We start from the raw sequence: 13,041 nt of genomic DNA on the forward strand, positions 1-13,041 counted from the left end.
GTTTCGACATATTTCATACATTTGAAAGCCAGTATATTCACTATGGATATACAGAAAAACAAACTATGAATAGCATGTCAGTAAAAAATGAACAAATAATCTTGTCTTATTAAATACTAGACACATCTCTAGATTGACTGTGAAGTTACAGTTTAGAATAAGTGATACTGTAATGATGAAAAGCTGCTTGAAAAGTTTCGGACATTTTCAATATCTTTAGATGAAATACTGTCCTGGAGTACCCAACTCAGTCGTCAGTGTGCGTTTGCAGTATTAATGGAAATTTAAAAGTGATGCAAGAACTGAAAGGGACTATATTCTGTGCATGAACAAGTCATAGGTTTGAAAATGTAATAAGAGGTATCTACAGTAAAGCAGAAGTTTAAACTGACAGCAGCCATGTAATGGACACAAACAGAATAAAGGTGTGGTCCTTTTCCAAAACCAAATGCCTTTAATCTAGAAACATAATATATCAGAAAGTTTCCCCAATGCAATCCTAAAATTCCCATTCCAGTTGTTCTGATTTATAAACTGGATTCATTTCTGTGATTGTGACACATAATTTATTTCAAGATATTTTTGGAAGAAGATGAATTGGAATAAGTTTTGTATTTATCCCAGTAAGGCTTGGTGTCTGAGTCACAGCCAAATTCTGTCACGTTTTGTGGAACTTGGAGCTGAAATTCAGTGGGATCTTTATGCAATAGGGAGAATAAATATCTAAGTCAGAAATAAAGTCTGCTGGTTCCATTTAACTTTCCCTACTGATATAAACAGATCATCTGGATCTTCATACCCATCTATAAGGGTAACTTATGACTAGTTTCAGATCTGTGTGGTGCCATCAAGGTTCCCAGACATAACTTTTATTACTTATTGCCAACAGACAAGAGGTAATCTCTCAAGTTACCCAACATGAAAGAAGTATTTCTAGACTAGGGCACATGCAGAAGACAGGCACTCTGAGGTCATGTAGAAAAGCTGCAGGTGGAGACTGACAACAGGTTTTCTCATTTCAAAGCAGATTGCTCTTTGCTGATCCTATTTTTGTGGTGCTTGAAGATGCAGTTCTATACCTACAAATTAAACTAATTGAAAAGAACTGCATACAGATTTTTAAAAATCAAACACTGATAGACTTCACTTCCTAAATTTTAGCCTTTTCTTGTCATTCAGTTTAACAAAAGACTAAGACGTGATGCTTAAACAGTTTGGTGCTCTTTGCCAACACATAAATCCACAAACAAATGTTTTCATTAAAGAACAACAGCAACAGCAAAACGTTGAATATTGAATAAAATCTCCAAGACTCTTCATGAAAAACAACTATCAGTTTATAGTCCCAGCTGTCACACAAAACATGGACAATACTCCGGTACATCAGGCTTAGTGCTGAAAGCTGAGTGGCTGTATCCACTTGTTTGAGCCGGGCATCCACAAAATCTCTCTTCAGCTACCACCAGATGCATACAGTATTTTCTACTTTGGCTTCCTAGTCCTGGAAGAAATGTCAAATTGAGTATACAACTATCTATACCAGCTTCAGGTATAGCCAATCCTATAAACTGGGTACAGAGATTGTTTCATAGGTCTAAGGAACAGGCAGCAGTGTGTGCTGGGTGATTTTTTTTTTATAAATTCTTACTTACAATAAGGGAAACCTAGCTTCAAATTTTTTACCTCTTTTGAAGAAAAGACTGAATGCAGGCCTTAGTACTCTAAGCCTAGGAGTAATTGTTCTGTTTTATCTAAAATAGATAAATATTGACCAGAATAGGTGTTATAATCAGCTCTTCCAGCTATACTATAGGAAATAATTTTCTCATTCTCTCTGGTCCGTTTTAACAAACATTCTTAAAAGATTTTACAAAACATATTGTGCAATACAGAAAGCTGAACAGCTCAATTTAAAGACAGGAAATTTAGCCACATATTGCAATTATTAGGAACAAAAGACTTGAAGACTCTTACATCACCCTTGCTACTGCAGACAATTTCGCTTTATAATCCTATTCATCACTTGTTCTAATGCTGTCTAAAACTTAAATGCCAGCCCTTATGAAAGGTTCTTCCAGAATCTTTATCTCCTTATTCCAAGGGAGACTTTAGCCAAATTTTTATGTCCTGTGGTTACCTACACCCATCTGATCTTGTTCTAGAAAATCTGGAGAAAAGTTCACACCTCTTGTTAACTCTTACCTATGCTTGCTTACATTGATTCTTCTTTCTCTGACTGCTCTTTTTCACTTAAAGGAAAAGCCATGACTTATACAGCACTGCACTATGAAAGCCTATGGCATTACTCCCATCCCCTCCAACATTTTCTTACTTTTACATTTTTGTATTCGTCTTTTCAATCTGTTTGAATAGCAGCTATCAGGTTAGCTGTTGCTAGAAGTCTATATCCTGCTATAGCAACTACAGAATTACCCAGAAAAAACTGTGAAGATAACTAATTTTCAAAGCTGAGATCTACTCAGTCACTATTGTAGAAAATCTGAGGATTCGTGACAATCAGATTGTGGCATCACTACATAGCTCTGTTCACATTGTATGAGATATACTGTTTATAAAGTTTCATATTTTGTTGCAATCATACAAGAAGATTAGTTCCATTGAGGTCATGATTACACGGCACTCATGATGTTTCTTTAATTTATAAGGACATAGATACCAATGTAAAGACATTGTAAAAACCAAACCAAAAAAACCCAACAAAATAACAAAAAAAAAATGAAACAAAAGACTAGGCCAAAAGATACAATTTTTCAAATATGTTTAGTGTAGCTGCCTCATGATGTGTATTTAAACAACAGAAATTAATCTTATCATGATATACAGGGATTTTGTCCTTAACTCCCATTAATGCTAATAGGAGCTAAGTCCATAAATCCCCATCTATCACTGTAATAATACAGCCTCCCTCCCTTGTTTTTTCATGAACCTGCAATTTACTAATACTTCATTTACAGAAACAAAAGCTACAGTCAGCTTTAGAATAACTGTTAAATGAACCTGAATTAAGGAAGTAATGGATTTTCAGATAGTCACCTTGTTCCTCATTTCTGTTCTTGAGTCTAGTAAATATGTGCTGGAAAAGTTCTCCAGTACAAACACTTTACATGAAGCATTAACCTTGAAATCCTTTCCTTGAATAAGTCTGAGTTATTTTGGCATCATTTAAAAATTCAGTTCTGCTCTTGTGTCTTCATTCTATTCTGAATACTTGGTACTCCATGCACTCTGGGTGTGCATTTTTAATTACAACAGCCAAAGTAATCACTCAGCATGAGAGTGGTGCACTCAGATTTTTTATACATCATACCCATACTGCAAAGACATATCCTAAATCATGTTCAAAAAATTTTAAACCATTTAATAATACTTTAAAATTAAAGAGTAAAATTATACAATACATCAAAGAGCTTATGAGAATCTGTGTTCTATATAGCCTTTTTTCTTCTCCAAAGAGAATACACAGGTTGCTATCAAATATGGTCATTACAGCTGGTAGAACAAGATGTATTATGAGGCTGTGATTCAGGCTCTAATTTTCTTTAAAAGCCAATATGATCACAGAAAGGTGTGGTCTGATACACATTTTTTATTGACATGCCCCTCCCTATGTCATTACTAGCATTATAACAATGGTGCCAGATCTCTCCCCACCCACCCCACCCCACCCTGTAAATCCTTCTAGATTTTAACACCAATTTACACAACAGTAAAACTCAGCACCTCTGAGACTGGTTTCTTCAACAGCACAAAATAATCCTTATGACTTCAGAATCTGTCTCATTTACCACGTAGTCCTCAGCAGGCCCAGTAATCTGCTACAGCACAGAAATTGGGTTCTGCACCTTTGCTCACTCCCAAAGCACTTTTCTTTGTCCCTTCAGCTAGTTAACCATCTCATCCAGGAAGTGCTACCGTGCCATCTATATTCATCAGACAGCTGTCACCAGACAGGGGTCTACAGACCTCTCTCCAAATTGCAGGTCATCCCAGCTCACAGGCTTCTCTGCTCCTCTGCCTCTAGTGCTCTGGCTTGCAAAGGCTTTTACTTTCTCAACAAGTTCATTCAGGGCTTTCAACACAGTGAAGCCCTGTGAATCCCTCTAACTGCAGCCTTCTCCACAGTTCGGAAAGGTCCTGACTTGCAAGCCTCTAGAAAACATTATCAAATCCTACGAGCATATTTAATCCCATATCTTTCTTTCCCAGAAAAAAAAAAAAAAAAAAAACAGCCAGCTACCTCCTTAAGGCATTTCTTGTGAACTGTGAGCCACTGTGAACAGATACTGATCAAACACTCTATCCCAATCATGAAGATATTGCAAGTGAATTAAGAACAAATTTATTGAATACACGTAACTGAGAAAAAGTATGTATTTGCTATTTCTTCTTTACCTGTTTTTAGTGATAAACCAGTAATCTTCAAAAGCACTTCTGGGGAACCTGAATTTATTCCATTGCTTTAAAAAATAAGCAGTCTTTACATTGCCTGATCTTTCAGTCAATAGATTTCTTTTTCAGTTAATAGATTTCTTTTTCAGTTAATAGATTTCCAAAATGTAAATGTATAGGAGCATATGAAAGCTAATTTATTGGTATAACAGGATTAGTTAAAGAACATTTCTAGTCTGCATTCCATCTACAAACATTGTGTGCTACAAAATGTGGGATCTCTCACAATCTTTTTAGTTGCTCTGTCTTGTTTTGTAGATTTAAATTGAATGAGGGTTTAGCTACTTGACTCCTAGTAGGATTGACAGAATAGAATATTAAAAATTTGATGCTTCTAGTAAGTCCTTAGTAGTTCCCTGTTTTGTGAAATATTTTTCCAATATTATATATAAAATAGATCATTTATATGCCTTGATATAATTATATTATATATAACATATTTTTTATATATATATATATAAACACTTTTCAAAGTGTGTTTTTATACTTTACACTGGTTAAGTCTTTCATTCATTTTGGATAATTTTACTGCAATTTTAAAATATTTATACTAGACCATACAGTCTAACAAGACTGTTTCCCAGCTTAGCAAATTGTAGAGAGGATGTTTCAGATTTGTGCCTGTGACTCCTGTTCTGGTATGACTGTAGTATTAAAAACTGTGATATTTGAGATCTATCAAAATAAGGTTAGGATTGGCTTTTCAATGAGTAACCTCTACTTCTACGCCCTTCAACATGGACCTACTGGAAGCCCATGAACTTCACATTTCTTCTTTCTCCCTTGCTACTCATCTAGAACCACATGCACTGGTTAATTTCTTCATGAAAGGAGCAGGTTAGCAAATGGATACTGAATGAAGTTTGTGCCTGTTGAAGTTTTATTTAGTTGCTGTTACAGTCCGGTAGAGGTAGACTCTTACCAGGGCTATGATTCAAATACCCGTCGAGAGATTAAGGCACAAATGAGGCCATATATTGTCAATATCACTACAAAGCTTTATTGAGAGAGAGAGAGGGAGAGAGGGAGAAAGGGAGAAAGGGAGGAAGAGAAGAAGAAGAAGAGCATGCCACAATAGTCACCACCAGGGATCTGTCCGATGTGGGGGTTTTTCCTGTCCAGCGATGGTCCAGTTCAAGCAGGCAGGCAGGTTCTCAGCTGTGCTCTGCTCCTTTTGGTCCTTCTTCTTGCTCCCCTCTTGCTTCCTCTTGCTTCTTTTTTTCTCCTTGGTTTTTTCTTCTTGCTTCCTCTTGTTTTTCTTCTTCTCTGAGAGGCTGCCAAGGGTCCTTTTTGTACCACAGTCCCAGGCCAATCCAATGGTGATGTGTTGTGGTCAGCAGTGAGATCCAGTCCAGCTGCGGCACGTTGCTTTTGCGCGCTGATCACGAGCTGGCAGTCCATGCAACCTCCATTACACACCTTGTAAGCTGTAGAGCATAAGCCGAACAAATTCCTGCCTTTAGCTGTTACCGCGCAGCGACAAACAAATATTTCCAAGAAGCCATGTCATCTAGCCCAAAGTCCTAACCACATCCATACAAAACAGATCACAGAAAGGTGACAAAACAGGTGTTCTAAGAAGCTGCTTCGGGCCTTCAGACAGTGTGCTGTCGCTATGGCAACTTGAGTCTCTACTTCCTCTCCAAAACCACAAGGTACAAAGTTTGACACAAACATAAAGATCAGTGATCCCAATTCTTACAATTCCACTGGTCCTAATTCTTACAGTTGCCTAAGTGCTAAAGATAACCTTAATAATCCCTAAGAGACCCTGGGTTACCTAGGTTGGTAGACATATCATAGGATCACAGGAGATGTGCATCTTTTTGAACCAGTAGCTGAAAGGCAGAATATCTTAGGGCTTTCCAAATGCCACTAGATGTTTTTGTACACAGACAAATTGTTCCCTTTCACCTCAGTACTGGTACAGTTCAAGTCCACTTTAACTTTTATGTGTTGCCACGGGATCAGTGTAGAACCTTTAAACGTGATTTTCCTGACAGAGTTCTTGGTGCATTTCATGCCTATCATAAAATTTAAAGACAACTGAAATCTAATCAATTTTGTTTAAAGTTAGAGATATATTCCTTCCCACAGCCCATTTTAGCAAGTGTTTAAGCTGCTGGACTTAGCAGGCCCTGATTCTGGCCTTGAGCTAATTCAGCTTTACCTTTTATTTTACCCTATTAATCCTGTTCTAGACAATGTCATATTTACCTACCAACACAAGAGAGGCCACAGGGAAAGTTAGTATGGAATTCCCAAATTCCTATTTGATCTAATTGTGTTATATTTCCCTGAAGAGATGAAACAGAGGATGATTTCAAATACATTTTTTCAATAAATATTTCTACTATTAGCCCATTCAGTCACTCATTGAAACCAATTGTATTCTAAGTGCTAACATATGAAGTGTATTAATAACAACATGGAATATATAGCACCAAACATTCATCTGAACAAATGAAAATCTCATCTTTTCACTTAGCAAGAAACACCTTTTGCTGTTAGAGCTAAAGCATCTTCAGGAACACATCATTTGCAGAAAAAAAAAAAATAACCCAGAATATTTGTCAACTGAGAAAATGGCAAAGATCAATGAAGACAGAGGTTTAGTGCACGATGTTTGTTCATGTAATTGTCATGTCCATCATTTAATCCCTTATACTACTGCTTGAAAGTGCAGACATTTTAAAAGCCCCTGAGTTAAAGCTTAAAAAAGCAATTAAATTGAACAAGTTGCAAAATGTGATTTAGTGTAATGCATTAGGAGTCAGGAATACACAGCTTCCATTAAGAATGGAAGTAGTATATTAAGTCTTCAATTAATAAATACTCTAGGACATGCAGTAAGAGCTATGACATGTTATTATACGATATGTCAGTACTGTGTTTAGTTGTTGTTTTAAGAGTAAAAATCCTAGATATTAACTATTTTTGACTTTTGATATGACAATTCTTTGTGAGTGCAGAAACTAAAATCCAGCCATTGCTACTGATAATATACCAGGGAAGAAGAAAAAAAAAACAACCCACAACACTAAAATTAACTAAACCTGTCCATTTTGCAATGTTTCCATGCTAAAAACTATGGAAAATAGGTTGATTTTGTATCACACTGTTGAATTCAACAGATTTTGAATGTTTTATAGTAAAGACAAGTGAGTCAGAAACTAAAGACCAAGGAGTCCTCACAGAAACTACTGACTATATTCTTCTTCTTTTAGCTATGGGTTAAATGACAAAGACTAATTGAAAGCTCTGTACAAATAGTCATCCTGTAAGTGACCCCATACTTTCAGCAAGGGAAAGACTGAACTAGAGTAGTGACAGAACAGTTCTCATACTCCACATCATTAGTAGTGATGGTAAATGAGATATTGTTCGACCCAGAAGAAAGCAAGCAACGTTTGTCTGTCCCAGGTGGAATGTCAACAGAGGCCATACCACTTCAGAATCCAAGGCTATGAAAGCAGGTGACACACCTAGGAAAAGCACTCAGTGCACAAGTCATGTATGTACTTATTTGCTGAACTCTGAATTTAGACTTTGTAAGGGAATCTGAGATGTCTGATATTACAGGTAGTAATTTTGAAGTCCTAGTTTTAGCTAGTTCTTTGCCAAGTTCTAGTTCTATTGACCTCAATATGAGTATTGCTGGTCAGTTATTGGAGTGAAAGTCTGCAAAGGAATTAGTGAAAATTTAAATAAAACTTTAGCAAAACTATTTACAGGACACTCACCTGGATACCTAGTAGTTCAGAAGCATAGAAAACCAAACAAAATCAACAAACTAACACACTCAAACAAAAACCCAGAAATATTAAGAATATTAATGAACACCTTAAAATCTGCTTTTATACATCCTAGGACAAAGAAAGAGAGAGCTCGTCATTTAAAATCCATCAACAATCTTTTCTGAATAGCTAAAATAATTTCCTAAAGCTTCCTGAGATCAGAGGCAAGTTAGCCCTCACCCAAATCCCCAAACCATCTGGCCTGTCCTACTTAATGGCGGGGTTAAGAGCACCCACCATTTTCAAACTAGTCTAGGATTAGAGCTTTTATCCAAGAACTGAACAGGCCTCACTTCTCATCCTCAGCCTACACGGGCTCAAATCTGGAGATCCTAATCTCCAACAAAGTGCTTAGCCAACTAAGTTGAGGCAGGACCAAACAAGAAAGTTTTCCAGTGCTTTTGTATATGGAACTCCACACTTGCCCTTACACAGAAAAATTGCAAGAGTCACAGGATTAGAAAGAAAAATTGCAAGGGGAAGTATTTCTCCTAAGGCCCATTGATGAAGACATTCATTTCTGAGGGAGGAATCCTGTGGTTCTGGAAAATTCACAAAGTTGCATCTTACTGAGGGAGTACTGCAGCTGCTCCCAGCCTCTCTATAGGTTCTGTAATTACAGAGTGAGAAGAAGAAGGTCATCCTTAGTTTTACCGACTGCCAAAAATAAAATGCATGTCAAGTTGAATGTTTTTCAGAGACTGAGATAGCAACTTTAGAAAATCTCACCAGTAACAATTAAAACTATTAATGTGTTCTGTAACATAGTAGCTTTCCATGTACACAGCAGTGAGAACAGGAAAGCAAACCTGAGAGAGAATATGACTATGACAACCTGTATCCATCAAGTCCCCACACGGTGCTGCCTTTGTATTAGTATAACAAAATCCAAAATCATCCTTCACTTTTTGTGAAATCTTCTCTGATGATTTTCTAAAGTAAAAAAAAAAAAAAAAAAAAAAAATCCTAACTATGGTAAACCAGGAAGGTGTATGTTACAAGGGGAAAACTCAGTTTAGAAACTGCAAAATAAAAACCCTAGAATTATGTTTTTACTGCTGTTCCATAGCAGTAACAAGTTTAGTCCTATACAGCACTCATCTGGTTCAGAAAATAACCGTTTTCTGCTTAGTTTTCCATTTTATCTTCCAGTTGTAGAGTTAGTCTTAAGTTTAACTTTTTTTTCCACAGTATTGCATCAAAATTAATACATTAAAAGTAAAATTGCTAAGGGCTTTTAATTAGCCTGTTGCGAGCATCCTATTTAACAAATTACATCAACATTAAGAAGTCAAAGTATAGAAAAGATAAAATGCCTATGGCAAACATAATATTTTGTAGAACAATGGCCAAATACGTTTTTCATTTCCCCAAGAAATAAAATGGAAAATGAAGTGTCATATGCTCTACAACATTCCTTTTTAGGCTGGAGTACTGAGGACGTTGTGCCGAAATATGAAACTACTGATACTATTTCACTAGCAACTGAAAACCCGATAACGTTTATTTTTTTAGTGGGGGTGGGTGTAGACGGAGAAGAATGGTAACACACACACAACTGTATGACCAGATAGTCACATTGGTTACTTTTTTAAGCTAAGATTCCCTTGGGTTTCATTCTTCCTGGTCTATATTCCTCTCCCTTGTAACATCTACTTAAACCACTTAAATCATTCCCTGTTGCCCCCATGACTCTAGTAGTTCTCTCTAGTTCTGCCTGACTTTCACTCTGGGTCACGCTGCTTACTTTCATTCCTCACTTCTGCCTTCATGTGAGCAGCTCTTTACAGTGTGTCTGTGATATCTTCTTAGGAACAGAGGATCACATCCAGCTTTCATTACAATAAGGTGCCAGAGTTATCAGATTAAAGAAAATTCTTCACAACAACAATATTTCTCATAGTGCCTTTTAATTTAATCTTAGCAGTGTTCTTTCCACGTTAAAATTTTACAGTGAGCTAGAACAAATAAAGCAAGAATGATATGACTATATTATGCAAAAGACTAGTCTAGATTTCACTTAGATGAATATAGTAGTGAAAATCATGATACTATTTGGAACTGCAACAGGTAGAGCTCTGGAAGATTATTCATTTATACATGAAAATCTGATGGTTTGGTTTAAATGACAGTATTCAAAAATTATGAGAGCAGGTGATATGAAATGTTCAAATGAAGGGCATATTTTGAAAATTTGTTTTTGTATCTCTCTCTCAGATCTTGAAGGAGTCCACATACAGTGCATACTAAAAATGCATTAAAGAAACCAGTGAGAGCTGGGCAATTAATATCTTGAGGATTTGTGCAAAAGTTTCCATAAAGCAGCATTCTGTATGCTGTGGGAATATAACTCTGTCTGTATCAGTATAATGAAGAAGAAATCATATTCTGTATTTTAGATTTCACTGTGTGCTGGAAATTTCTAACCAAAACGTTAATACTGGAGTCCCTAATGGCCTCAGCCACAGCATGGACAGCAAAGAGCAATTACCTGATCTCCAATTTTATTGAGCCCTGTGAAGCAGATGAACAGCATCCTGACCTTCTGAGAAAGTTCACCCTGTAACTAAGGGTTTCAAAATACAGTGGAGCAAGTATAGACCCATAAAGCAATCTCATTCTGTAGAACCAGGATACAGCAGCTGTTAGACGATGGCAGCCTTGAGGTAATAGTAGTGGCTGTGGAAGTCATCACAACTTAAATGATGATTTCTCTCTTCCCTCAAGCAACCTCCCCAGCCCAGAGTCCTTTGAGCTAGGAGTCACTCCTCCGGGCAAGTAGCATGTGAGAATAGTAATTCTCTTGTAGGAAAACAAATAAATTCTGGCCGTTTAATTCTGGTCTCTGTGTTTGCATCAAGCAACCCTACTTGTTTAAAGCAGTTAACCCTTATGCTTACATGTGTAATTATAAACTGAGACAATGAATACTTGTCCTTCATACAATGCAGTCCTTTTGATTAGGAATTTTTTTAGTGAATAATGAGAGTCAGTTCAAGTCATACTTTTCAGGGGACAGAACAATGAAAAATAGCTTCAATTGCTTCAATGAAAAATTTTAACTAAAAGCTGGAAACAATTTAAACCAATAAACTTTAGGCAAACTGACATACAGAATAGCTTAATATAACCTAGTCCATTTATCTTCCTTCATTTTCCATTTAAATTTCTACTTTTTCCTATGCATTTTTCAGCTGTTCTGTCTTATATATATGAGAAGTCCCCCACTCTACAAGTAATCCCATTCATAAACTCATAATACTCTACAGAGAAAAGTAAAATACTTCAGGTTATACAAATTAAAAGGTAAAGCTTGTGATTGGCTCAAGTGCAGATGAAGTCCTGAGAGCTGCAGTGCCCACACCCAGTGCCCCAGGTTTAGAACTAATGTTTCCTTCAGTGCAAGGATTCCACATGTTGGGACAAGCAGTAGAGCTGTCAGTGTGCCCCGATCCTGCTTCTCCCTGGCCTTTAGATGTATATAGGAATTTAGAAGGGGAACTGATACTACATGGTATTTTCCCTATCATGCACAGAAATAAGGGTATTTCAGGGGGTATTATGTCCTTTTGCTGCATGGAAGACACCCAAAGCTCAGTTCTATGAACACTGAGGCACAAACTTGTCTAAGGGTTTTGAAGGGTTTTGGCTTACTTCAGGAAAAAAAAAAAAAAAACAACCAAAAACCAACACCTTGTTTCTACATCCATAAAATATAAATCCCTGGCTCTGGTTTCATCACACCATGGCGCTAATTATGAAAAATACCAACAGCTTCTCTTACAAACTTTTTATTGCTCTTGAGCCTGTCACTAGCTATGATGAAAAAGAAGAGAAATTTGTTTTAGTCCTTTTCTGAAAGGGTGTTTAACAAATTAATTAACAATTATTTCTTTAAAAAGCCATTGATTAACAAGTCCGATGCTATTCCACCTGCCATTTAACATTATATGCTTCCTTTTGGCCATATGCTGAAAACAATAATCTGAATTAACTTCACTCTCCAGGTGTAGTTTTCCGCTTACCGGCTTTGTCTTGAAAATTTATACAGCTATATGAATATAAGATCCTCTACTGGGACTTTCTCCATATGATATGCAATATTTTCTACTTATCAAGCAATAAATGCTTGGTAAGCATGTTTTTAGCATATTTGGCTACCCTTATTCAAGCTGAGTAACCAAATTGACCAAAACAGCAGGATGCTGAAGATATAAAAAACTATTTCTTATGAGTTGCATATTGTGGTTCCTATTGTCCTTTGTTACGTCTGTTGGCATGATTCTCACAACTGTATGGCTGCATGTTCCAAGTTTTAGAAGACCAGATATTGATACAACACTGGAATTGTAACAGTAACCACAGTTTCTACATTAGTGGAGTTTTAACTAGTTATTCTAACTACTACTCATAGTTATTGGCCAAATCATATTGCTCAGCCTAGAATATTTCATTTCCCATTCTGACTCAAAAATTTTTATTTTTAAAATTAATTTTCATTGTCTTTTTTAACAATAAACAAGTGATGTTATTTACTTCTATTATATTCAGAAGTGTCACATAAGTTCTGACAACCAGCTCCCATTTACCCTCTGGACCTAACGTGTCTTTGCTTTTATTTTGTTTTTGTCTTCTTTCATTAATGCAATAATGCAAATAAAGAGGAAAATCATATTATGAGCAATGAAAGTATATGCTCAGTGTCTCAATCCTTTCAGTTCTTGGTATAATGTAATGAGATGCTAATACTCACTTTTATTTAAAACCAAATACT

The 13,041-nt window shown here is 36.3% G+C and overlaps 1 protein-coding gene across 1 annotated transcript in view; it reads left to right on the forward strand.

The window, feature by feature from the left end:
- The window catches only part of GLRA3 (glycine receptor alpha 3), an 88,877-nt gene that overhangs the window by 34,279 nt on the left and 41,557 nt on the right, over positions 1–13,041 (forward strand). The gene's annotated exons all lie outside the window — the stretch shown is intronic.

This window comes from Leptosomus discolor, chromosome 4 (assembly GCF_034619465.1).
Source record: "Leptosomus discolor isolate bLepDis1 chromosome 4, bLepDis1.hap2, whole genome shotgun sequence".
NCBI lineage: Eukaryota > Metazoa > Chordata > Aves > Leptosomiformes > Leptosomidae > Leptosomus > Leptosomus discolor.